Here is a 26,960-nt window from a genome sequence, read left to right as displayed (position 1 = left end):
ATTAGACCAATGAGACATGAAGCTTGTATTTACAGAATGATAAGTTCCAGACGAAAGCTGGAAGAATTTGATGTGACTCACAGATGTTTTGCTTATTTGACACACATCTGGATATTTGGAAACATCCAAATGATTAACTAGATCCTTTAGTTTCCTTGCAGGTGTTCTGTACCATATAAACAGTCTTCAGGCCTTCCTTAAATTTAGACATTCCCTATAATTCACAAATATTATGCATGTATATATATATATATATATGTGTGTATATATATATATATATATATATATATATATATATATACACATACATATAACACAGCAAAACAGGGAGCAATACCTTCCCAGGGGACGTTTGGCAATGTCTAGAGATGTTTTAATTATCATACATGGAGGATGCTACCGGCTTTGAGTAGTGGAGGCCAGGGATTCTGCTAAATATCCTACAATGCACAGGACAGCCCCCCACAACAAAGAATATTAGCTGAGGAGCTAGTTATTTTAAATTAATTTGTCATTCTATATCCAGATGTTTTCAGATTATAAATCAAAGAGTCAACAATGGAGAGCAAACTTTACTGTAGACTGTTGTTTGGTAACCCCAGTATTAAACTAAACAATTAGAAAGAACCAGATGAATCAAACATCAAGTTGTGCCTAGATTAGGATGAGTGGTGTGCTGGAGTCAACTGATACTGGCTTGTACTGTTAAATTTTCAGGAATTTTGCAAGCCAAATGTATCACATTGATATTCTGAAATTGTCCATGTTGAGAGTATTTACATGGGGGAAATCAGCAAACAGTACAACCAGGATTTTTCCACACCTGCCAGGGAGGCAGTTGTCAATCATTTGCCAGCACACCAACTGGTTAGGATACAGAGCATGAGTGACGCCATAATATTATTGACCATCTACTTAATTGTATGAAAAACTATTTTTACAAGACTAATTTAAAATATTATTTATCAGTATTTTTAGAATATTCTCTTCTAATCATGCTTTATACTTACATATAAAATATCAATGTATTCCCACTGACAAGGCCAACCTCCAACTATACCATAAATACTAACAGAAGCTTTAATTGACCACTTTCTGCAAAATAAAGCTAATGAAAATATTCTGCACTTTATTAGCCAAAGGCTAATTGTATAAATTCATACCATTAACTGACATGACCAGAGTCTTAGAAAAGTGAAGTGTATTTTAGTTAAGAAAAAGAGATTATTCTTAAAAAGCTCAAAGTTGACAGATTCAAGAAATAAATGAGGCTTTGATGTAGCTAAATTAACTTTCTCCCTAAAGGAAAGGTCAGCAGCATTAGAATGCCAATTTTACTCAAAAAACTAAAGCTCCAGTTATCTTGGTTGGGAATGAATAGAGGAGAGTTATAATTTTTTCTCCTGATTTGCCATATTAGCTTCTTTGGTTTCAGGCAGATATTAATTTCCAAATCTCATAACACATCTGTGAAATACCAAGGCATCATTATTTAAAGAGATTTTGTTAGTTTTGGATAGCTTTTAGAGAACTTGTTGCAGAGCAGTCACTTGATCACATAGCCCATTTTTGAGCTGAAAATATTTTGTTTTTTTCTGATTAACTTGGCACTCTGAGATGGAAAGAGCAGTTGTCTACTCACCTTCATTATTTAATAGAATGTGAAATAAAAAGGACTATCTTCAACAGCCTAACTTTTCACTCCTCAAGATTAAATGTGAATTGAAAAAATCTTATTTTTAAATGAATTTCAAAATGTCAGTTGAAAGAATTAGGGAGCTACATAGCTTCTAAACTGAGTAATTTTAACCCTCACCACCACCCACAGAACATGGAACAACCTACTGACCCACCTGTGTATATCAGTCCTTAAAATGTGATAAACAACTACATCAACAACTTCTGACAATCTTAGTGACAATATAGCATATCCACTTTATTCTGTGGATTTCCTTCTATTAGCACTAACAATCAATCTCAATATAGCTAAGAGATCTCTTGGATCCTACATTGAATTCTCTGTACAAAAGGTCAAAGGTGGGGCTTCCCTGGTGGCGCAGTGGTTGAGAGTCTGCCTGCTGATGCAGGAGACGCGGGTTCGTGCCCTGGTCCTGGAAGATCCCACATGCCGCAGAGCGGCTGGGCCCGTGAGCCATGGCCGCTGAGCCTGTGCTTCCGGAGCCTGTGCTCCGCAACGGAAGAGGTCACAACAGTGAGAGGCCCACGTACCGCAAAAAAAAAAAAAAAAAAAAAGACAAAGGTTTATCCAATTAGGTCACTGAGACCACAGATGATCAATGGTAATCCTGAGGACATAGGCAGAAATGTTAAGTATTTCTGCATTTCTCTACAACTGAAACTCAACTGTAGTTAATTCTATTGCCTACCATAAAGGAAGGGTAACTGATAACAAAATTAGAAATCAAGTAAGAATATGATCAGCAGTATAGCATAGTGGTTAGGAGTCTGAATTTGCATATTACATCAGCATGATTTTGAAAACTATATTTACCTCATATCTAAGATACCACCCATTTCAAGATGCTTCATTATTTCATGTACCACTAAGATAGAAAGAAATAAAATGGGCAGTTATACTTGCTGGAGCCAAAGACTTTAAAGATGTACCCCAAGTTCAGAGATGTTAAAATGTGTTTTTAAAATGTATCTTGGAGGAGAGATCAATTAAGATGGTGGAGTAGGAGGTCGTGGAACTCACCTCCCCTAACAAACACATCAAAAATACATCTACATGTGAAACAGTCCTCACTGAAAACTAACTAGAAACTGGCAGAAAGACTCCTGTATGGCCAAGGCTGTAAGAAAGATACACATGTAATCTGGTAGGAAGGGAAGTAAAGCAATCAGATCAGGACCTGTGCCCCTTCTTGGCCTAATCTCCTCTAAGCTAATCTTACAGTAGTTAAAACAACACTTCCAATACTGAGGCAAAAGCCATCATGCCAGAAGTAGACCTCTAGCCAAATGCAGAATATGGGGACATTCTATAGCTACTTAGGCCAATTATTGGCATTTCTAAAGTCTTTCAATGATCTAGTCTTACAAAATTGATTTTTCACAACTGGAAACCTGCCTATTACCTCATTTCCCTTGTGGAACTACTATACTTCTGTAAGCTGAACATATTTTCAGATCTCTAGGCTATCAAGTAGCTCATTTTCTTTGTTTTGTATAAAGTAGTCTGTTTTAGCTTGCTGTAAATTTCTTCCATTTAATATGTTTTGTAAGAAAGTATGGAGCTTTAGATGAAGAACCTTGTAGTTAGGCGTTTTAAGAAAACTGTTTCCCTGTAAACATCTTAAAGAAATATTCATTCCACATTAGATCAGGTTCAGAAATATCCTCCAACTTTTTTTTTTTTTAACATCTTTATTGGGGTATAATTGCTTTACAATGGTGTGTTAGTTTCTGCTTTATAACAAAGTGAATCAGTCATACATAAACATATGTTCCCATATGTCTTCCCTGTTGCGTCTCCCTCCCTCCCACCCTCCCCATCCCACCCCTCCAGGCTGTCACAAAGCACCGAGCCAATATCCCTGTGCCATGCGGCTGCTTCCCACTAGCTATCTACCTTACTGCGTTTGTTACTATGTATATGCCCATGACTCTCTCTCGCCCTGTCACAGCTCACCCTTCCCCCTCCCCATAACCTCAAGTCCGTTCTCTAAGAGGTCTGCGTCTTTATTCCTGCTTTACCCCTAGGTTCTTCATGACATTTTTTTCTTAAATTCCATATATATGTGTTAGCATACGGTATTTGTCTCTTTCTTTCTGACTTACTTCACTCTGTATGACAGACTCTAGGTCTATCCACCTCATTACAAATAGCTCAATTTCGTTTCTTTTTATGGCTGAGTAATATTCCATTGTATATATGTGCCACATCTTCTTTATCCATTCATCCGATGACGGGCACTTAGGTTGTTTCCATCTCCGGGCTATTGTAAATAGAGCTGCAATGAACATTTTGGTACATGACTCTTTTTGAATTTTGGTTTTCTCAGGGTATATGCCCAGTAGTGGGATTGCTGGGTCATATGGTAGTTCTATTTGTAGTTTTTTAAGGAACCTCCATACTGTTCTCCATAGTGGCTGAACCAATTCACATTCCCACCAGCAGTGCAAGAGTGTTCCCTTTTCTCCACACCCTCTCCAGCATTTATTGTTTCTAGATTTTTTGATGATGGCCATTCTGACTGGTGTGAGATGATATCTCATTGTAGTTTTGATTTGCATTTCTCTAATGATTAATGATGTTGAGCATTCTTTCATGTGTTTGTTGGCAGTCTGTATATCTTCTTTGGAGAAATGTCTATTTAGGTCTTCTGCCCATTTTTGGATTGGGTTGTTTGTTTTCTTGTTATTGAGCTGCATGAGCTGCTTGTAAATTTTGGAGATTAATCCTTTGTCGGTTGCTTCATTTGCAAATATTTTCTCCCATTCTGAGGGTTGTCTTTTGGTCTTGTTTATGGTTTCCTTTGCTGTGCAAAAGCTTTGAAGTTTCATTAGGTCCCATTTGTTTATTTTTGTTTTTATTTCCATTACTCTAGGAGGTGGGTCAGAAAGGATCTTGCTTTGATTTATGTCATAGAGTGTTCTGCCTATGTTTTCCTCTAAGAGTTTGATAGTTTCTGGCCTTACATTTAGGTCTTTAATCCATTTTGAGCTTATTTTTGTGTATGGTGTTAGGGAGTGATCTAATCTCATACTTCTACATGTACCTGTCCAGTTTTCCCGGCACCACTTATTGAAGAGGCTGTCCTTTCTCCATTGTACATTACTGCCACCTTTATCAAAGATAAGGTGTCCATATGTGCATGGGTTTATCTCTGGGCTTTCTATCCTGTTCCATTGATCTATCTTTCTGTTTTTGTGCCAGTACCATACCGTCTTGATGACTGTAGCTTTGTAGTATAGTCTGAAGTCAGGGAGCCTGATTCCTCCAGTTCCTTCTTTCGTTCTCAAGATTGCTTTGGCTATTCGGGGTCTTTTGTGTTTCCATACAAATTGTGAAATTTTTTGTTCTAGTTCTGTGAAAAATGCCAGTGATAGTTTGATAGGGATTGCATTGAATCTATAGATTGCTTTGGGTAGTAGAGTCATTTTCACAATGTTGATTCTTCCAATCCAAGAACATGGTATATCTCTCCATCTCTTTATATCATCTTTAATTTCTTTCATCAGTGTCTTATAATTTTCTGCATACAGGTCTTTTGTCTCCTTAGGTAGGTTTATTCCTAGATATTTTATTCTTTTTGTTGCAATGGTAAATGGGAGTGTTTTCTTGATTTCACTTTCAGATTTTTCATCATTAGTATATAGGAATGCCAGAGATTTCTGTGCATTAATTTTGTATCCTGCCACTTTACCAAATTCATTGATTAGCTCTAGTAGTTTTCTGGTAGCATTTTTAGGATTCTGTATGTATAGTATCATGTCATCTGCAAACAGTGACAGCTTTACTTCTTCTTTTCCAATTTGGATTCCTTTTATTTCCTTTTCTTCTCTGATTGCTGTGGCTAAAACTTCCAAAACAATGTTGAATAATAGTGGTGAGAGTGGGCAACCTTGTCTTGTTCCTGATCTTAGTGGAAATGCTTTCAGTTTTTCACCATTGAGGATGATGTTTGCTGTGGGCTTGTCATATATGGCCTTTATTATGTTGAGGAAAGTTCCCTCTATGCCTACTTTCTGCAGGGTTTTTATCATAAATGGGTGTTGAATTTTGTCAAAAGCTTTCTCTGAATCTATTGAGATGATCATATGGTTTTTCTCCTTCAATTTGTTAATATGGTTTATCGCATTGATAGATTTGCGTATATTGAAGAATCCTTGCATTCCTGGAATAAACCCCACTTGATCATGGTGTATGATCCTTTTAATGTGCTGTAGGATTCTGTTTGCTAGTATTTTGTTGAGGATTTTTGCATCTATGTTCATCAGTGATATTGGCCTGTAGTTTTCTTTCTTTGTGACATCCTTGTCTGGTTTTGGTATCAAGGTGATGGTGGCCTCGTAGAAGGAGTTAGGGAGTGGTCCTCCCTCTGCTATATTTTGGAAGAGTTTGAGAAGGATAGGTGTTAGCTCTTCTCTAAATGTTTGATAGAATTCGCCTGTGAAGCCATCTGGTCCTGGGCTTTTCTTTGTTGGAAGATTTTTTTTTTTCTTTTTTTTTTTAACATCTTTATTGGGGTATAATTACTTTACAATGGTGTGTTAGTTTCTGCTTTATAACAAAGTGAATCAGTTATACATATACATATGTTCCCATATCTCTTCCCTCTTGCGTCTCCCTCCCTCCCACCCTCCCTATCCCACCCCTCCAGGCTGTCACAGAGCACCGAGCCAATATCCCCGTGCCATGCGGCTGCTTCCCTCTAGCTATCTACCTTACTACGTTTGTTAGTGTGTATATGTCCATGACTCTCTCTCGCCCCGTCACAGCTCACCCTTCCCCCTCCCCATAACCTCAAGTCCGTTCTCTAGGAGGTCTGCGTCTTTATTCCTGCCTTACCCCTAGGTTCTTCATGACATTTTTTTTTCTTAAATTCCATATATATGCGTTAGCATACTGTATTTGTCTTTTTCGTTCTGACTTACTTCACTGTGTATGACAGACTCTAGGTCTATCCACCTCATTACAAATAGCTCAATTTCGTTTCTTTTTATGGCTGAGTAATATTCCATTGTATATATGTGCCACATCTTCTTTATCCATTCATCCGATGATGGGCACTTAGGTTGTTTCCATCTCCGGGCTATTGTAAATAGAGCTGCGATGAACATTTTGGTACATGACTCTTTTTGAATTTCGGTTTTCTCAGGGTATATGCCCAGTAGTGGGATTGCTGGGTCATATGGTAGTTCTATTTGTAGTTTTTTAAGGAACCTCCATACTGTTCTCCATAGTGGCTGAACCAATTCACATTCCCACCAGCAGTGCAAGAGGGTCCCCTTTTCTCCACACCCTCTCCAGCATTTATTGTTTCTAGATTTATTGATGATGGCCATTCTGACTGGTGTGAGATGATATCTCATTGTAGTTTTGATTTGCATTTCTCTAATGATTAATGATGTTGAGCATTCTTTCATGTGTTTGTTGGCAGTCTGTATATCTTCTTTGGAGAAATGTCTATTTAGGTCTTCTGCCCATTTTTGGATTGGGTTGTTTGTTTTTTTGTTGTTGAGCTGCATGAGCTGCTTGTAAATTTTGGAGATTAATCCTTTGTCAGTTGCTTCATTTGCAAATATTTTCTCCCATTCTGAGGGTTGTCTTTTGGTCTTGTTTATGGTTTCCTTTGCTGTGCAAAAGCTTTGAAGTTTCATTAGGTCCCATTTGTTTATTTTTGTTTTTATTTCCATTACTCTAGGGGGTGGGTCAGAAAGAATCTTGCTGTGATTTATGTCATAGAGTGTTCTGCCTATGTTTTCCTCTAATAATTTGATAGTTTCTGGCCTTATATTTAGGTCTTTAATCCATTTTGAGCTTATTTTTGTGTATGGTGTTAGGGAGTGTTCTAATTTCATTCTTTTACATGTACCTGTCCAGTTTTCCCAGCACCATTTATTGAAGAGGCTGTCCTTTTTCCACTGTACATTCCTGCCACCTTTATCAAAGATAACGTGTCCATATGTGCATGGGTTTATCTCTGGGCTTTCTATCCTGTTCCATTGATCTATCTTTCTGTTTTTGTGCCAGTACCATACTGTCTTGATAACTGTAGCTTTGTAGTATAGTCTGAAGTCAGGGAGCCTGATTCCTCCAGTTCCTTTTTTTGTTCTCAAGATTGCTTTGGCTATTCGGGGTCTTTTGTGTTTCCATACAAATTGTGAAATTTTTTGTTCTAGTTCTGTGAAAAATGCCAGTGGTAGTTTGATAGGGATTGCATTGAATCTATAGATTGCTTTGGGTAGTAGAGTCATTTTCACAATGTTGATTCTTCCAATCCAAGAGCATGGTATATGTCTCCATCTATTTGTATCATCTTTAATTTCTTTCATCAGTGTCTTATAGTTTTCTGCATACAGGTCTTTTGTCTCCTTAGGTAGGTTTATTCCTAGATATTTTATTCTTTTTGTTGCAATGGTAAATGGGAGTGTTTTCTTGATTTCACTTTCAGATTTTTCATCATTAGTATATAGGAATGCCAGAGATTTCTGTGCATTAATTTTGTATCCTGCCACTTTACCAAATTCATTGATTAGCTCTAGTAGTTTTCTGGTAGCATCTTTAGGATTCTCTATGTATAGGATCATGTCATCTGCAAACAGTGACAGCTTTACTTCTTCTTTTCCGATTTGTATTCCTTTTATTTCCTTCTCTTCTCTGATTGCTGTGGCTAAAACTTCCAAAACTATGTTGAATAATAGTGGTGAGAGTGGGCACCCTTGTCTTGTTCCTGATCTTAGTGGAAATGCTTTCAGTTTTTCACCATTGAGGATGATGTTTGCTGTGGGCTTGTCGTATATGGCCTTTATTATGTTGAGGAAAGTTCCCTCTATGCCTACTTTCTGCAGGGTTTTTATCATAAATGGGTGTTGAATTTTGTCAAAAGCTTTCTCTGCATCTATTGAGATGATCATATGTTTTTTCTCCTTCAGTTTGTTAATATGGTTTATCACATTGATAGATTTGCGTATATTGAAGAATCCTTGCATTCCTGGAACAAACCCCACCTGATCATGGTGTATGATCCTTTTAATGTGCTGTTGGATTCTGTTTGCTAGTATTTTGTTGAGGATTTTTGCATCTATGTTCATCAGTGATATTGGTCTGTAGTTTTCTTTCTTTGTGACATCCTTGCCTGGTTTTGGTATCAAGGTGATGGTGGCCTCGTAGAATGAGTTTGGGAGTGTTCCTCCCTCTGCTATATTTTGGAAGAGTTTGAGAAGGATAGGTGTTAGCTCTTCTCTAAATGTTTGATAGAATTCGCCTGTGAAGCCATCTGGTCCTGGGCTTTTGTTTGTTGGAAGATTTTTAATCACAGTTTCAATTTCAGTGCTTGTGATTGGTCTGTTCATATTTTCTATTTCTTCCTGATTCAGTCTTGGCAGGTTGTGCATTTCTAAGAATTTGTCCATTTCTTCCATATTGTCCATTTTATTGGCATAGAGTTGCTTGTAGTAATCTCTCATGATCTCTTTTATTTCTGCAGTGTCAGTTGTTACCTCTCCTTTTTCATTTCTAATTCTATTGATTTGAGTCTTCTCCCTTTTTTTCTTGATAAGTCTGGCTAGTGGTTTATCTATTTTGTTTATCTTCTCAAAGAACTAACTTTTAGTTTTATTGATCTTTGCTATTGTTTCCTTCATTTCTTTTTCATTTATTTCTGATCTGATTTTTATGATTTCTTTCCTTCTGCTAGCTTTGGGGTTTTTTTGTTCTTCTTTCTCTAATTGCTTGAGGTGCAAGGTTAGGTTGTTTATTCGAGATGTTTCCTGCTTCTTAAGGTGGGCTTGTATTGCTATAAACTTCCCCCTTAGAACTGCTTTTGCTGCATCCCACAGGTTTTGGGTCGTTGTGTCTCCATTGTCATTTGTTTCTAGGTATTTTTTGATTTCCTCTTTGATTTCTTCAGTGATCTCTTCATTGTTAAGTAGTGTATTGTTTAGCCTCCATGTGTTTGTATTTTTTACAGATCTTTTCCTGTAATTGATATCTAGTCTCATGGCGTTGTGGTCAGAAAAGATACTTGATACAATTTCAATTTTCTTAAATTTACCAAGGCTTGATTTGTGACCTAAGATATGATCTATCCTGGAGAATGTTCCATGAGCACTTGAGAAAAATGTGTATTCTGTTGTTTTTGGATGGAGTGTCCTATAAATATCAATTAAGTCCATCTTGTTTAATGTATCATTTAAAGCTTGTGTTTCCTTATTTATTTTCATTTTGGATGATCTGTCCATGGGTGAAAGTGGGATGTTTAAGTCCCCTACTATGAATGTGTTACTGTCGATTTCCCCTTTTATGGCTGTTAGTATTTGCCTTATGTATTGAGGTGCTCCTATGTTGGGTGCATAAATATTTACAATTGTTATATCTTCTTCTTGGATCGATCCCTTGATCATTATGTAGTGTCCTTCTTTGTCTCTTTTAATAGTCCTTATTTTAAAGTCAATTTTGTCTGATATGAGAATTGCTACTCCAGCTTTCTTTTGGCTTCCATTTGCATGGAATATCTTTTTCCATCCCCTTACTTTCAGTCTGTATGTGTCTCTAGGTCTGAAGTGGGTCTCTTGTAGACAGCATATATAAGGGTCTTGTTTTTGTATCCATTCAGCTAATCTGTGTCTTTTGGTGGGAGCATTTAGTCCATTTACATTTAAGGTAATTATCGATATGTATGTTCCTATTCCCATTTTCTAAATTGTTTTGGGTTCGTTATTATCGGTCTTTTCCTTCTCTGTGTTTCTTGCCTAGAGAAGATCCTTTAGCATTTGTTGTAAAGCTGGTTTGGTGGTGCTGAACTCTCTCAGCTTTTGCTTGTCTGTAAAGGTTTTAATTTCTCCATCAAATCTGAATGAGATCCTTGCTGGGTAGAGTAGTCTTGGCTGCATGTTTTTCTCCTTCATCACTTTCAGTATGTCCTGCCACTCCCTTCTGGCTTGTAGGGTTTCTGCTGAGAGATCAGCTGTTAACCTTATGGGGATTCCCTTATGTGTTATTTGTTGTTTTTCCCTTGCTGCTTTTAATATGCTTTCTTTGTATTTAATTTTTGACAGTTTGATTAATATGTGTCTTGGCGTATTTCTCCTTGTATTTATCTTGTATGGGACTCTCTGTGCTTCCTGGACTTGATTAACTATTTCCTTTCCCATATTAGGGAAGTTTTCAACTATAATCTCTTCAAATATTTTCTCAGTCCCTTTCTTTTTCTCTTCTTCTTCTGGAACCCCTATAATTCGAATGTTGGTGCGTTTAATGTTGTCCCAGAGGTCTCTGAGACTGTCCTCAGTTCTTTTCATTCTTTTTTCTTTATTCTGCTCTGCCGTAGTTATTTCCACTATTTTATCTTCCAGGTCACTTATCCGTTCTTCTGCCTCAGTTATTCTGCTATTGATCCCATCTAGAGTACTTTTAATTTCATTTATTGTGTTGTTCATCGTTGCTTGTTTCATCTTTAGTTCTTCTAGGTCCTTGTTAACTGATTCTTGCATTTTGTCCAATCTATTGTCCATTCTATCTCCAAGATTTCGGATCAACCTTACTATCATTATTCTGAATTCTCTTTCAGGTAGACTGCCTATTTCCTCTTCATTTGTTAGGTCTGGTGGGTTTTTATCTTGCTCCTTCATCTGCTGTGTGTTTTTCTGTCTTCTCATTTTGCTTATCTTACTGTGTTTGGGGTCTCGTTTTTGCAGGCTGCAGGTTTGTAGTTCCTCCTGTTTTTGATGTCTGTCTCCAGTGGCTAAGGTTGGTTCAGTGGGTTGTGTAGGCTTCCTGGTGGAGGGGGCTAGTTCCTGTGTTGTGGTGGATGAGGCTGGATCTTGTCTCTCTAGTAGGCAGGTTCACGTCTGGTGGTGTGTTTGGGGGTGTCTGTGGCCTTATTATGATTTTAGGCAGCCTCTCTGCTAATGGGTGGGGTTGTGTTCCTGTTTTGCTAGTTGTTTGGCATAGGTTTTCCAGCACTGTGGCTTGCTGGTCGTTGAGTGAAGCTGGGTGCTGGTGTTAAGATGGAGGTCTCTGGGAGATTTTCGCCGTTTGATATTATGTGGAGCTGGGAGGTCTCTTGTTGATCAGTGTCCTGAAGTTGGCTGTCCTACCTCAGAGGCAGAGCCCTGCCTCCTGGCTGGAGCACCAAAAGCTTTTCATCCACAGGCTCAGGATAAAAGGGAGAAAAAGTAGAGGGAATTAGTAGAAGTATGAGGAAAGAAAGAAGGAAAGGAGGGTAGGAAGGAAGGAAGAAAGAAAGAAAGAAGCAAAGAAGGAAAGAAGGCAAGAAGGAAAGAAAGGAGGGAGGGAGGGAGGGAGGAAGGAAGGAAGGAGGGAAAGAAGGAAAAAAGACAGAAAGAAAGAAGATACAGTACAAATAAAATAAAGTATAATAAAGTTATTGAATTAAAAACTTCTTATTTAGAAAAAAAAAAAAAAGGGACGGAAAGAACCTTAGGACAAATGTTGGAAGCAAAGCTATACAGACAAAATCTTACACAGAAGCATACACATACACCCTCACTAAAAGAGGTAAATGGGGAAAAATCCTAAATCTTGCTGTCAGAGACCACCTCCTCAATTTGGGATGATTCGTTGTCTAAAGGAGGGAAGGAAGGACGGAAAGAAAGAAAGAAAGAACGAAGGTAAAGTGTAATAAGGTTATTAAATTTAATTATTAAGAAAAAAATTAAAAAAAAAACATGGACGGATAGAACCCTAGGACAAATGGTGGAAGCAAGACTATACAGACAAGATCTCACACAGAAGCATACACATACACATTCACAAAAAGAGGAAAGGGGGAAAAATCATAGATCTTGCTCCTAAAGTGCACTTCCTTAATTTGGGATGATTGGTTGTCTATTCAGGTATTCCACAGATGCAGGGTACATCAAGTTGATTGTGGAGCTTTAATCCGCTGCTTCTGAGGCTGCTGGGAGAGATTTCCCTTTCTCTTCTTTGTTCTCACAGCTCCCAGGGCTAAGCTTTGGATTTGGCCCTGCCACTGCGTGTAGATCGCTGGAGGTCGTCTGTTTTTTGCTCAGACAGGATGGGGTTAAAAGAGCCGCTGATTGGGGGCTCTGGCGCACTCAGGCCGGCGGGGACGAAGGGGCACAGAGTGCGGGGCGGGCCTGCGGTGGCAAAGGCCGGCGTGACTTTGCACCAGCCTGAGGCGCGCTGTGCGCTCTCCCGGGGATGTTGTCCCTGGATCCCGGGAACCCGGCAGTGGCGGGCTGCACAGGCTCCGCGGAGGAGGGGTGTGGAGAGTGACCTGTGCTCGCACACAGGCCCCTCGGTGGCGGCAGCAGCAGCCTTAACGTCTCCCGCCCGCCTCTGGGGTCCGCGCTTTTAGCCGCGGCTTGCGCCCGTCTCTGGATTCCGCGCTTTCAGCCGCGGCTCGCGCCCGTCTCTGGATTCCGCGCTTTCAGCCGTGGCTCGCGCCCGCCTCTGGATTCCGCGCTTTCAGCCGCGGCTCGCGCCCGTCTCTGGATTCCGCGCTTTCAGCCGCGGCTCGCGCCCGTCTCTGGGGTCCGCGCTTTCAGCCGCGGCTCGCGCCCGTCTCTGGGGTTCCTTTAAGCAGCGTTCTTAAACCCCTCTCCTCACGCCCCAGAAAACAAAGAGGGAAGGAAAAGTCTCCTGCCTCTTCTGCAGGTGCAGGCTTTTCCCCGGACTCCCTCCCGGCTAGCTGTGGTGCACTAACCCCTTCAGGCTATGTTCAAGCCGCCAACCCCAGTCCTCTCCCTGCGCTCCGGCCTCAGCTCGCAGCCCCGCCCGCCCCGGCGGGTAAGCAGACAAGCCTCTCGGGCTGGTGAGTGCCGGTCGGCACCGATCCTCTGTGCGGGAATCTCCTCGCTTTGCCCTCCGCACCCGTTGCTGTGCACTCCTCCGCAGCTTCGAAGCTCCCCCCTCCGCCTCCCGCAGTCTCCGCCCGCGAAGGGGCTTCCTAGAGTGTGGAAACTTTTCCTCCTTCACAGCTCCCTCCCACTGGTGCAGGTGCCGTCCCTATTCTTTTGTCTCTGTTTTTTCTTTTGCCCTACCCAGGTACGTGGGGAGTTTCTTGCCTTTTGGGAGGTCTGAGGTCTTCTGCCAGCCTTCAGTAGGTGTTCTGTAGGAGTTGTTCCACGTGTAGTTGTATTTCTGGTGTATCTGTGGGGAGGAAGGTGATCTCCGCGTCTTACTCTTCCGCCATCTTCCGCCTTTATCCTCCAACTTTATCTTTCAATCTAGGTTTAGGTGACTTAATTAGCTAGTGAATATAATTATTTCAGTAAGCATTAAACAATTGATAAATATTTGCCTAAATGCAAATCTAACATTTGGTCAAATGCAGATGCAAAAATGCTTTGTTTTTGTTTATTGCTTGGTTACTTAGTTGGGGTTTTTTACAGAAATTCCCGAAATTGAATTTCCATATGAAAGTTGTTCATTATAGCACTATTTGTAACAGCAAAACACTGTAAATAACTCAAATATTTCTCAACTGAGTGGGGGTTAAAGAAACTATGCTAAACCACAGAACAGAGCACTATGCAGCTGTAAAAAGTAGTGAAGAATATCTCAACATACACTTATGGAGCAATCTCCAGGATATAATGTTGTATTTTTATTTATTTATTTACTTATTTATTTATTTTAAATGAGTATAGTTGATTTACAATATTGTGTTAATTTCAGGTGTACAGCAAAGTAACTCAGTTATGCATACACACGCACACACACACACACACACACACATCTTCCTTTTCAGATTCTTTTCCATTATAGATTATTACAAGATACTGAAAGTGCTATACAGTAAGTCCTTGTTGTTTATCTATATTATATTATATATAGTAGTGTGTATCTGTTAATCCTAAACTTCTAATTTACCCCCCCTTTCCCCTTTGGTAACCATAAGTTTGTTTTCTATGTCTACAAGTCTGTTTCTGTCTTGTAAATAAGTTCATTTGTATCATTTTTTTTAGATTCTACATATAAGTGATTTCATATAATATTTGTCTTTCTCTGTCTGACTTACTTCAGTCAGTATGATAATCTCTAGGCCCATCCATGTTGCTGCAAAAGGCAATATTTCATTCCTTTTTATGTCTGAGTAATATACACTTGTGTATATATATATATGCCACATCTTTATCCATTCATCAGTTGATGGGCACTTAGGTTGCTTCCATGTCTTGGCTATTGTAAGTAGTGCTGCTATGAACATTGGGGTGCATGTACCTTTTTGAATTAGAGTTTTTGATTTTTCCAAGTATGTGCCCAGGAGTGGGATTGCAGGATCATATGGTAACTTTAGTTTTTTGTGGAACCTCCATACTGTTTTCCATAGTGGATGCACCAATTTACATTCGCACCAACAGTGTAGGAGTGTTTCCTTTTCTCCACACCCTCTCCGGCATTTCTGATTTGTAGACTTTTTGATTATAGCCATTCTGACCAGTGTGAGGTGATACCCCCATTGTAGTTTTGATTTGCATTTTTCTAGTAATTAGCAATGTTTAACATCTTTTCATGTGTCTGTTAGCCATCTGTATGTCTTCTTTGGAGGAATGTCTATTTAAGTCTTCTGCCCATCTTTTGATTGGGTTGTTTTTTTGATATTGAACTATATGAACTCTTTGTATATTTTGAAGATTAATCCCTTGTTGGTCGCATTATTTCCTAATATTTTCTCCTAGTCTGTAGGTTGTCTTTTTGTTTTGTTTATGGTTTCTTTTGCTGTGCAAAAGCTTATAAGACTGATTAGGTCTCATTTGTTTATTTTTGGTTTTATTTATTTTGCTTTGGGAGAATGATCTAAAAGAATATTGCTACAATTTATATCAGAGAATGTTTTGCCTATATTCTCTTCTAGGAGTTTTATAGTGTCATGTCTTATATTTAACTCTTTAAATCATTTTGAGTTTATTTTTGTGTAGGCTGTGAGAGAGTGTTCTAACTTCATTGATTTACATTAAGGTTGTATTTTTATAAATTCACTACATATAGCATGCCAATGACTCCCAAAATATCCTTAGATTCCACACAGAATATTCCACATTCTTGCTATTGCCACCTCTTCCTTCTTTTGCATACATTTTGTTGTTGTTGCTTTTGTTTTGTTTTGGTACTGGCAGAGAATCACATCACACTTCACACCACTTTTTGGTCCTCCAACAACTTTCCTCTTAGATTATGATCATGTTACAATAATGAATTGATAAAATAAAGTATAAATAATGTTGACCAACAGGTATGGTCTACCATGTGCTAGACAATGTTCTATATCCTGGAAAAGAGAAACATAACAGATTCTGCATCAAGAAACTTACAAATCAGTAGGGGAGGCAGTCACGTTATCCAATAAATTGTCTTTGGTAGTGTAATATGTACAATAGAGATGGTAGATACAAGTTACAGAAATAGTTCAAAATAGGGACTAGTTAAATTCTGATGGTGAAAGGGAGTTAGAATAATTATCCAAGTCCTCCTAGATATGCCATTTGAGTTATAATTTAAAGGATGAATACAGTGGTGTGCTGGTAAATGTTTAACAACTGACTTGGTGCAGGGAAGGGAGGGAACACAACAAACAAATAAATATGACTTGTACTATTTGTTAATTTCTGTTGTATAAATATTGCCACCATGACTGATTTCTAACTACCACTGTGAAGTCACTGAGGGGGGATGCACACAATTGGCTCTGGTGAGCCAGTGCAAACCAACTCTAGTAGACACCTGGATGAATTAGGATTTTCCTGGTCAACTAGTGGGTAAGGGCATTCTAGAAAAAGGGAATGTGGAGAAATAACATGAACTGGAGTGTACAGTATAGAGAAGCCATGGTAAGTGAGGCTGAAGAGTTAGTCTAGCAATCAATCCATGAGTTGCTCGAGAGTTTGGACTTTTTCTTCCAGAAGTAGTGGAGAATGAGTGAAGAATATCAGATAGGTCAGATACAAGCTTAGTCTTTTTTGGGTTTTTTTACAAAGATAAACAATAGAGAAAACAGTTTAAAAAGATTAATAGCTGGTAAATTAAGTAAGATGTTATATAATAGTGTAGGAAAGAGATGTAGAAAGTCACATCTAAGAGAATAGTAGTGGGAATGGAGAAGAGAAAACAAATTTGAGAAATATTTAGAAGGCAGATCTAAAAGAAAGTTTTATCCCTACGGATGTGGCAATGAGGGAGAGAAAGGAGTTAAGGATAACTCTCCAGTTTGTGAATTAATAATTGCTTGTAATTTTTAAATACTGTAGTAGTTATTTGATTTAGCTTCATCTGATATGAGCCAGTTAATTTGACTCAATTTAATATATCTTTACTTGATTGTTCCTATAAACAGGAATCATTATGTAGAAGGTGACTACTTTGTTATTGTTCATTCACCTTTGAACCAGAAGAGATTTCTCAGTAATTGGTAGTTGCCTATGGAATATACCAACATTCATGGGCAGGGTAAAAGAGCATGAAAAGGAGTATGCAGAGAGGTAAAGGGAGAACCAGAAGAGAACAAAGTTGTGAAAATCAGCTGATGAAGAGAGAGTTTCAAGGAACAAAGAGTAGTCATGTAGGACAAAAGCTGCATTTGTTCAAGTAAATTAAGGAGTGGAAAGTTCTTGAATTGAGGAATCATAAGTAACTGTAGTAAGAGTAGTTGTAATGGCAAGAGAAAGACAGAAGTTGCATTGTGCTGAGTTTGGAAGAGAATGGATGAAAAAGAGACAGTTGAGTTCTAATATTAATAACTTTATAGGGGGATAAGAGTAAATTAAGTGGGTTTGGGAACTTTGATAAATTTTCTCCCAACCCCTACTATTTGACATTTTAATTACCTGATACTTTCATAATGGCTTCATGGTTTTCCTTTGTTCCTATCAATTAAGGTAAAATGCCTGCATTAGAGGATGTAAAAATATTTGCTTAGAGTAAGTTATAGCACCTATAACCTCACCAACACAATAAACACACAAACACACATACACAGAGAACACCATAATTGGGGGAAGTGAAGAATAAGAATTTTCATCTATTTGGTACATAATATTGTGGTGATGGTTGTAGTTTGCTTCACCCTGGGGCATTAAGGAATCTGGTCACAGCCTACTTCTGTTGTCTAAGAATGAAGCATGGCAGAGATCCATTAAAACTAAAGGTGAGATCCTCTATAGCAGGGGCCTAATTTATTATTCATCTCAAAGGTTTCAGAGCCTTGATGTCAGTGTCTGAATGCAGGAATGGGCCAGCATGTGAGAGAGAACAAATGTCTGAAGCAATAACATCAAGGGAGTTGTTGACAAGAAAATCCTAATAAAATGAAGTGATAATATCAGCATAAATCCATTTTCTATTATTTCAGCCATGTGGCTGACAGGATCTTCGTGCTCTGGCTGGGTGTCAGGCCTGAGACTCTGAGGTGGGAGACCCGAGTTCAGGACATTGGTCCACCAGAGACCTCCCAGGCCCACATAATATCAATCAGCGAGTACTCTCCCAGAGATCTCCATCTCAATGCTAAGACCCAGCTCCACTTAATGACCAGCAAATTCCAGTGCTAGACAAGCCATGCCAAACAACTAGCAGGTAGGAACACAATGCCACCCATTAGCAGAGAGGCTGCCTAAAATCATAAGAAGGCCACAGACACCCCAAAACACACCATTGGATGCGGTCCTGCCCACCAGAAAGACAAGATCCAGGCTTATCCACAAGAACACAGGCACCAATCCTCTCCAAAAGGAAAACTACACAACGCACTGAACCAACCTTACCCACTGAGGGCAGACACCAAAAACAATGGGAACTATGAACCTGCAGCCTGTCAAAAGGAGACCCCAAACACAGTTAAACAAAAAGAGAAGACAGAGAAATATGCAGCAGATGAAGGAGCAAGGTAAAAACCCACCAGACCAAACAAATGAACAGGAAATAGGCAGTCTTCCTAAAAAAGAATTCAGAGTAACAATAGTAAAGATGATCCAAAATCTTGGACATAAAATGGAGAAAATACAAGAAACGTTTAACAAGAACCTAGTAGAACTAAAGAGTAAACAAACAATGATGAACACAATAAATGAAATTTTAAATTTTCCAGAAGGAATCAATAGCAGAATAACTGAGACAGAAGAACGGATACATGACGTGTAAGATAAAATAGTGGAAATGACTACCCCAGAGCAGAATAAAGTAAAAGAAAAGAAAAGAATTGAGGACAGTATCAGAGACCTCTGGGACAACATTAATGCACCAATATTCGAATTATAGGGGTCCCAGAAGAAAAAGAGAAAAAGAAAGGGACTGAGAAAATATTTGAAGAGATTATAGTTGTAAACTTCCCTAATATGGGAAAGGAAATAGTCAATCAAGTCCAGGAAGTGCAGAGAGTCCCATACAGGAAAAATCCAAGGAGAAGCACGCCAAGACACATTAATCGAACTATCAAAAATTAAATACAAAGAAAAATATTAAAAGCAGCAAGGGAAAAGCAACAAATAACATACAAGGGAAACCTCATAAGGATAACAGCTAATCTTTCAGCAGAAACTGCAAGCCAGAAGGGTGTGGCAGGACATATTTAAAGTGATGAAAGGGAAAAGAGCTACAACCAAGATTACTACACCTAGCAAGGATCTCATTCAGATTCCTTGAAGAAATTAAAAATTTTATGGACAAGCAAAAGATAAAAGAATTCAGCACCACCAAACCAGCTTTACAACAAATGCTAAAGGAACTTCTCTAGGGAGGAAACAAACACAAGAGAAGGAAAATACCTACAATAACAAACCCAAACAATTAAGAAAATGTTAATACAAACATACATATTGATAACTAACTTAAATGCAAATGGATTAAATACTCTCACCAAAAGACATACACTGGCTGAATGGATACAAAAACAAGACCCATATATATGTTCTCTACCAGAGACCCACTTCAGACCTAGGGACACATACAGACTGAAAGTGAGGGGATGGAAAAAGATATTGCATACAAATGGAAATCAAAAGACAACTGGAATAGCAATTCTCATATCAGACAAAATAGATTTTAAAATAAAGAGTACTACAAGAGACAAAGGACACTACATAATGATCAAGGGTTCAGTCCAAAAAGAGGATATAACAATTGTAAATATTTATGCACCCAACATAGGAGCACCTCAATACATAAGGCAAATTCTAACAGCCATAAAAGGGGAAACTGACAATAACACAATCATAGTAGGGGACTTTGAAACCCCACTTTCACCAATGGACAGATCATCCAAAGTGAAAATAGATAAGGAAACACAAGCTTTGAATGATATATTAAACAAGATGGACTTATTTGATATTTATAGGACATTCCACCCAAAAACAACAGAATACACTTTCTTCTCAAGTGCTCATGGAACATTCTCCAGGATAGATCATATCTTGGGTCACAAATCAAGCCTTGGTAAATTTAAGAAAATTGAAATCGTATGAAGTATCTTTCTGACCACAGCACTATGAGACTAGATATCAATGACAGGAAAAAATCTGTAAAAAACACAAACACATGGAGGCTAAATGATACATTACTTAATAACCAAGAGATCATGGAGGAAATCAAAGAGGAAATTAAAAAATACCTAGAAACAAATGACAATGAAAACACGACAACCCAAAACATATGGGATGCAGCAAAAGCAGTTCTAAGAGGGAAGTTAATAGCAATACAATCCTACCTCAGGAAACAAGAAACAGCTCAAATAAACAACCTAACCTTACACCTAAAGGAATTAGAGAAAGAAGAACAAAAAAACCTCAAAGTAAGCAGAAGGAAAGAAATTATAAATATCAGATCACAAATAAATGAAAAAGAAATGAAGGAAACAATAGCAAAGATCAATAAAACTAAAAGCTGGTTCTTTGAGAAGATAAACAAAATTGATAAATCTTTAGCCAGACTCATCTAGAAAAAAGGGAGAAGACTCAAATCAATAGAATTAGAAATGAAAAATAAGTAACAACTGACACTGCAGAAATACAAAGGATCATGAGAGATTACTACAAGCAGCTCCATGCCAATAAAATGGACAACCTGGAAGAAATGGACAAATTCTTAGAAATGCACAACCTGCCGAGACTGAATCAGGAAGAAATAGAAAATATGAACAGACCAATCACAAGCACTGAAATTGAAACTGTGATTAAAAATCTTCCAAAAACAAAAGCGCAGGACCAGATGGATTCACAGGCGAATCCTATCAAACATTTAGAGAAGAGCTAACACCTATCCTTCTCAAACTGTTCCAAAAAATAGCAGAGGGAGGAACATTCCCAAACTCATTCCATGAGGCCACCATCACCCTGATACCAAAACCAGACAAGGATGTCACAAAGAAAGAAAATGACAGGCTAATATCACTATGAACATAGATGCAAAAATCCTGAACAAAATACTAGCAAACAGAATCCAACAGCACATTAAAAGGATAATACACCATGATCAAGTGAGGTTTATCCTAGGAATGCAAGGATTCTTCAATATACGCAAATCAATCAATGTGATAAATCCTATTAACAAATTGAAGGAGAAAAACCATATGATCATCTCAATAGATGCAGAAAATGTTTTCAACAAAATTCAACACCCATTTGTGATAAAAACCCTGCAGAAAGTAGGCATAGAGGGAACTTGCCTCAACATAATAAAGGCCAAATATGACAAATCCACAGCCAACATCATTCTCAATGGTGAAAAACTGAAACCATTTCCTCTAAGATCAGGAACAAGACAAGGTTGTCCACTCTTACGACTATTATTCAACATAGTTTTGGATGTTTTAGCCACAGCAATCAGAGAAGAACAAGAAATAAAAGGAATCCAAATCGGAAAAGAAGAAGTAAAGCTGTCACTGTTTGCAGATGACATGATACTATACCTAGAGAATCCTAAAGATGCTACCAGAAAACTACTAGAGCTAATCAATGAATTTTGTAAAGTAGCAGGATACAACATTAATGCACAGAAAACTCTTGCATTCCTATACACTAATGATGAAAATCTGAACGAGATATTAAGGAAACACTCTCATTTGCCATTGCAACAAAAAGAAGAAAATACCTAGGAATAAACCTACCTAAGGAGACAAAGACCTGTATGCAGAAAACTATAAGATACTGATGAAAGAAGTTAAAAAATAAAAAAAGTGAAGATGAATATGTAGTATAATAAATTTAATATTTTTCAGTCCTGGGAGTTTTTTGGGTTTTATTAACCTAGAATTCTTAATTACAACAGGGCAAACCTTGTATTGAAGTTATTATAATTATTGGTATTTTTACCTAATGGGCTTAAAATCGTTAAATGTAGCATGATGGCAATCTTTGACAATTTTTTTTTTCTTTTTGCGGTACGTGGGCCTCTCACTGTTGTGGCCTCTCCCGTTGTGGAGCACAGGCTCCAGATGCGCAGGCTCAGTGGCCATGGCTCACGGGCCCAGCTGCTCCACAGCATGTGGGATCTTCCCGGACCTGGGCACGAACCTGCATCCCCTGCATCAGGAGGCAGACTCTCAACCACTGCGCCACCAGGGAAGCCCAGTCTGACATATTTTTAAAAATAAATTTATTTATTTTACTGTATTTATTTTAGGCTGGTTTGGGTCTTCATTGCTACACACGGGCTTTCTCTAGTTGTGGCAAGTGGGGGCTACTCTTCATTGCAGTGCCTGGGCTTCCCATTGCGGTGGCTTCTCTTGCTGCAGAACTTGGGCTCTAGGCACTTAAGCTTCAGTAGTTGTGGCATTTGGGCTCAGTAGTTGTGGCTTGCGGGCTCTAGAGCACAGCCTCAGTAGTTGTGGCACACGGACTTAATTGCTCCATGTCATGTGGAATCCTCCCGGACCAGGGCTCATACCCATGTCCCCTGCATTGGCAGATGGATTTTTAACTACTGCACCACCAGGGAAGGCCCTCTCTGGCATATTTTTAAATCCATACAAAAATTTAGATATTTGCACTGAAACTGAAATAACTGCAACTTTTTAAATTTCCAGTGTTACTTTTATTCAGAAAAACTGGAACTAAACCAAAGATGGCTTGGAGTGAATAAAGGAATGGAGACAGGAGTGTCTATGGAACTACAAATTGGATTCCCAGTAATTAGCAAGATATAGCACAGAAACTGCCTTAAAATGAGCAATGAGGATCAGGAAAGAAAATATATAGGAGAAGGAAATAAATTCAAATGATGGGGTTCAAATTGATGAGCTTAGGTTTAGAATTTGGTCTCGAGAAAAGAATCTTCGGACTTCATACAAAAGCTCAAAAGCCAATAAAGTAAAAATTTATGAGGACTCTGTGTGATTCTATGAGCCTAAGCTATACAATGACTTGAAATTCCCTAGTATTGTCCTACAACAAAGTGGGCTGTTTCTTCCAGACACTCAATGTTGTGTTGAGATGAAGTACATGATGATGTATCTAGACCCAGTTCTAGAAAATACTGGCCAATGAAGTAGCAATGTGAGGTCACTACACTCTCCCTGAGTTCTGCCCTTTCTATGAACTATTTTCAATTATAAAACATGCTAGTAGCTAGTACATTAGTCTTCACTGAAACATCAAGTAGTGTTAGAGGATAATTAACACAAGAAAATAGGTGGGCTTTAGTGTAAAGGCCATGTGTTAGTAAAGATGAGTAAGGACATCACCAATACTTAGAAGCTTTATAATAATTATAAATAGTTTTGAGCCAACTTATTCTAACCCCTATTCCCTAACATTTAAGACAGAATGGGACCAAATGCCCAGACATCTGTATAATGGGATGTCCTTTGCTCCTTTCATTTACAGTAAGGAGGTTACTTGTGTTATGTTCTGGAGAATGGGGAAACATTTGCTCAGGATCCATTACAACCCCCATCTACATCCCCCAACACACACAAACACAGAGGAATACACAGGATATAAATGTGAGAATTTTGAGATTTGGCCCAAGGCACCCAGGAATCTGGTTATAAACAATTTGGAAAATCCAAGAATGAGTCAAGACTAAAAAAATCATAGAACTTTGAACCACCCAGGACGAAGGGCATAGGTCACAGCAACAAGCTCCTTTATTCTATTTCTTCTCCTAAATGTCCCTTTACTGCCTCCTCTGCAGGTGGTTAAGATGTAGTATTGTGTGAGTGGGAGGAATTGGGAAGAAATTTTGGAAGTTATTACATAGAGAGAGCTCTGTATAATGGCTAGTGAAAGTGTTTTTTCTCTGCAGCTGACGTGAACCAGAACATTGCTGGATTTTTGCAGTTTATGGTTTGCCCAATGCCAACAAAATTTCTTCAGGTTCTGCCAGGCAAACTGTCTCTGTCTTAAATCACCCTAGTAGATAAGGAAAGGGAAAGAGCTGAATGATCAAATGGCTTGAGGCAGCATAGTGTAGAGATAAAATGATTATAATAACAATACGTACCTAGTGTTTAGAGTAATCCCTGACACCTAAAAAGTACTATGTATGTGTTTGATAAATAAAAATCATACTTAATGGAGATCTTAAGTATAGACTATTATTTCTAGAACTATAGCAAGGAAGAGAGAGAGATGTTTGAAGGGAGGGTAGGGGTAGGGGAATTTACAGGAATTGTTTTATTTTTTGTTTAATTTTGTTTCAAAATTGTTTCAAGATTTCAAAGCTGGACTGAATAAGTCAGTGGAGAGATGTAAAGATTCGTAGGCCCTACTCAGAGAAAATAAATTTTGAAATTCTGAAGACAGGTCCACAATTCATATATATATGATTCTGATGATGTAATAAGGCCTACACTGACTACATTGCTCTTCCAGCACACTCTCAACCCCTTTTGTCCTCTATTCTTTTCTTTTTTAATTTTTGAGAAAGACAGACTGCCATATGTAGCACTCATTTGGATGTATCTGGAGTCTTGGAAGCTTGATTGTCCTATGTTCTCCTACAAATGGTACTTGAGAGCTTATCTGGAGGTTCTAGCAGGGGAATGCAGCTACTCATGCCCTCGCCCAAAGAACAGCCTTCCTCTATTGGGAAGTTTGCCCTCTTCGACCTAGCATGCAGCTTCGGGAGGGGCACACATGGAGAGGTGAAGAAAGAAAAGGACACCTGCCTAGGCAGTCAGATCAGCCAAATCAACCCTGGAGATCAGTAGAGTGACAGATGTAGCCAATTCATCCTCACATTCCTCTTCTTTTCATTTTTAACATAGAACTTATCACTTTCTAACATGTTGCTATGGACTGAATGTTTGTGTCCCCCCCAAATGCATATGTTGAAACTTAATCCCTAGTGTGATGGTATTTGGAGGTCAGACATTTGGGAGGTAATCAGGTCTTGAGGATGAAGCCCTCATTAATGGGATGGTGCCCTTGTAAGATGAGACAGAAAAGAGCTCTCTCACTCTCTCTCTCTCTCTGCCATGTGAAGATACAATGAGAAGATGGCCATTTCTGAACCAGAAGGAGGGTTCTCACCAAGAACCCGACCTTACTAGCACCCTGATCTTGTACTTCCAGCCTCCAGTACTGTGAGAAATAAACTTCTATCGTTTAAGCCACCCATCTATCGTATTTTTGTTATAGCAGCCCAAGCTAAGACACATAACATGTAGTTTATTAATTTATTGCTTTTAGTTTATTATCTTCATCCCCTCACTAGTAGGTAAGCACCATGAAGGCATGTTTTTTTTTTCAATGCTGCATCCTCTACACCTAGAATAGTATCTAGCTATAGTAAATGTTCAATAAATATTTGTTAATAGTTATTCCCACATTTGGCAGGTGTGGGAACAACTGTCACAATGGATATAGAAAGAAAGAAACCTAAAATGGTGCTAGGGAGGAGGGAATGGTAAGCAAAACTCTGGCCATTTCAGAAATGGTCACTGTGTCACAGAGAACTGGATGCCTAGTTTTCTGGTCAGTGGATCAACTCTCGGTCTAGACTGGCAATGGGAGGGAAGCAAAGTCTTTTAACTTCTTTTTGCCTTAATGTGTTATTCTGCTTCCAAAGGTGGAGGGGCCTTTTTTTTTCTCAATTCAACCCCATTTACCATGTTAACCTCCTTCCTCATATTTTTTCTTCCTGTCATTATTTTCATTAAATGTTTCATGTTTTGGTGTCTTTGCATATCTACTTCAGTATTTAAGTGGAGAGTGGAGGAAGCATATCTGGCACTGATACAATGGTACAAAATTCATTTGGAAATATGAGGGCCTAATTAAAAGGAATACATATTTTATGAGTACAGATATTTGCAACCCCCTTTAGGATTCTCAAAGATACCTTTATTGATTCAAGTAGTTTAATCTACATTATATGTTACCATTTCATCCAAATTGCATCTAATGCAACTGTGTGAGATTTCAAAAAATGGTAAAAAATTGTAAACTGGTTAAAAAGAAATTACCTGCATCAAACCAGAATGAGCAAATGAAAGCAAAACAGTGATCAAATCTCAATGAGGTCATCTGGGCAAAACAAACAATATTATGAAGATTGATAAACCGCTCACCATATGTCATAAACAAGAAAAAATAGTTTGTACCTTTTCCTATACTGTTGAAAATTTAGACACAACACCTAAGTAAGGTAACTTACTGGCTGCATAGAGACAGTGGAAATAGAGGCATGGATAAATCGGTCTGTGTATTTAAACAGTGCAATTAATGTTTAAAATTAACTTATTTTGAAATAGAGCCTTTACTGAATATTATCCAGCCATTTTGGAGTATTATTATAACAGGAAGACATCTGTGATGGTTAATTTTATTTTTCAAGTTGGCTGGCTTATGGTGACCAGTTGTTTGGTCAAACACTAGTCTAAATATTGTTGTAAAGGTATTCTTAGATGTGATTCATATATACATCAGCTGACCTTAAGTAAAGCAGATTACCCTCCATAATGTGGGTGAGCCTCATCCAATCAGCTGAAGGGCTTGAAAACAAAGGTTTCCCAAAGAAGAAGGAATTCTGCCTCCATTCTGCAATACAGAAATTCTACCTGAGTTTCCAGCCTTTGGACTCAAGACTATCACATCAACTCGTATCTGAATTTCCAGACTTTTGAGTTGCCCTACAGATTTCACTCTTGCCAGCTCCTAAAATTATGTGAACCAGTTCCTTAAAATCTCTCTCTCTCTCTCTCTCTCTCTCTCTCTCTCTCTCTCTATATATATATATATGTATAATATATTTATATATCAATTAATACAATAACAGTAATATTAATATATTAACATTATATAATAACTAATATATTAATTGATATATGTTGTTGATTTTATATAATGTA

This window comes from Stenella coeruleoalba, assembly GCF_951394435.1.
Source record: "Stenella coeruleoalba genome assembly, chromosome: X".
Classification (NCBI taxonomy): Eukaryota; Metazoa; Chordata; class Mammalia; order Artiodactyla; family Delphinidae; genus Stenella; species Stenella coeruleoalba.
This window is presented reverse-complemented; position numbering follows the sequence as displayed.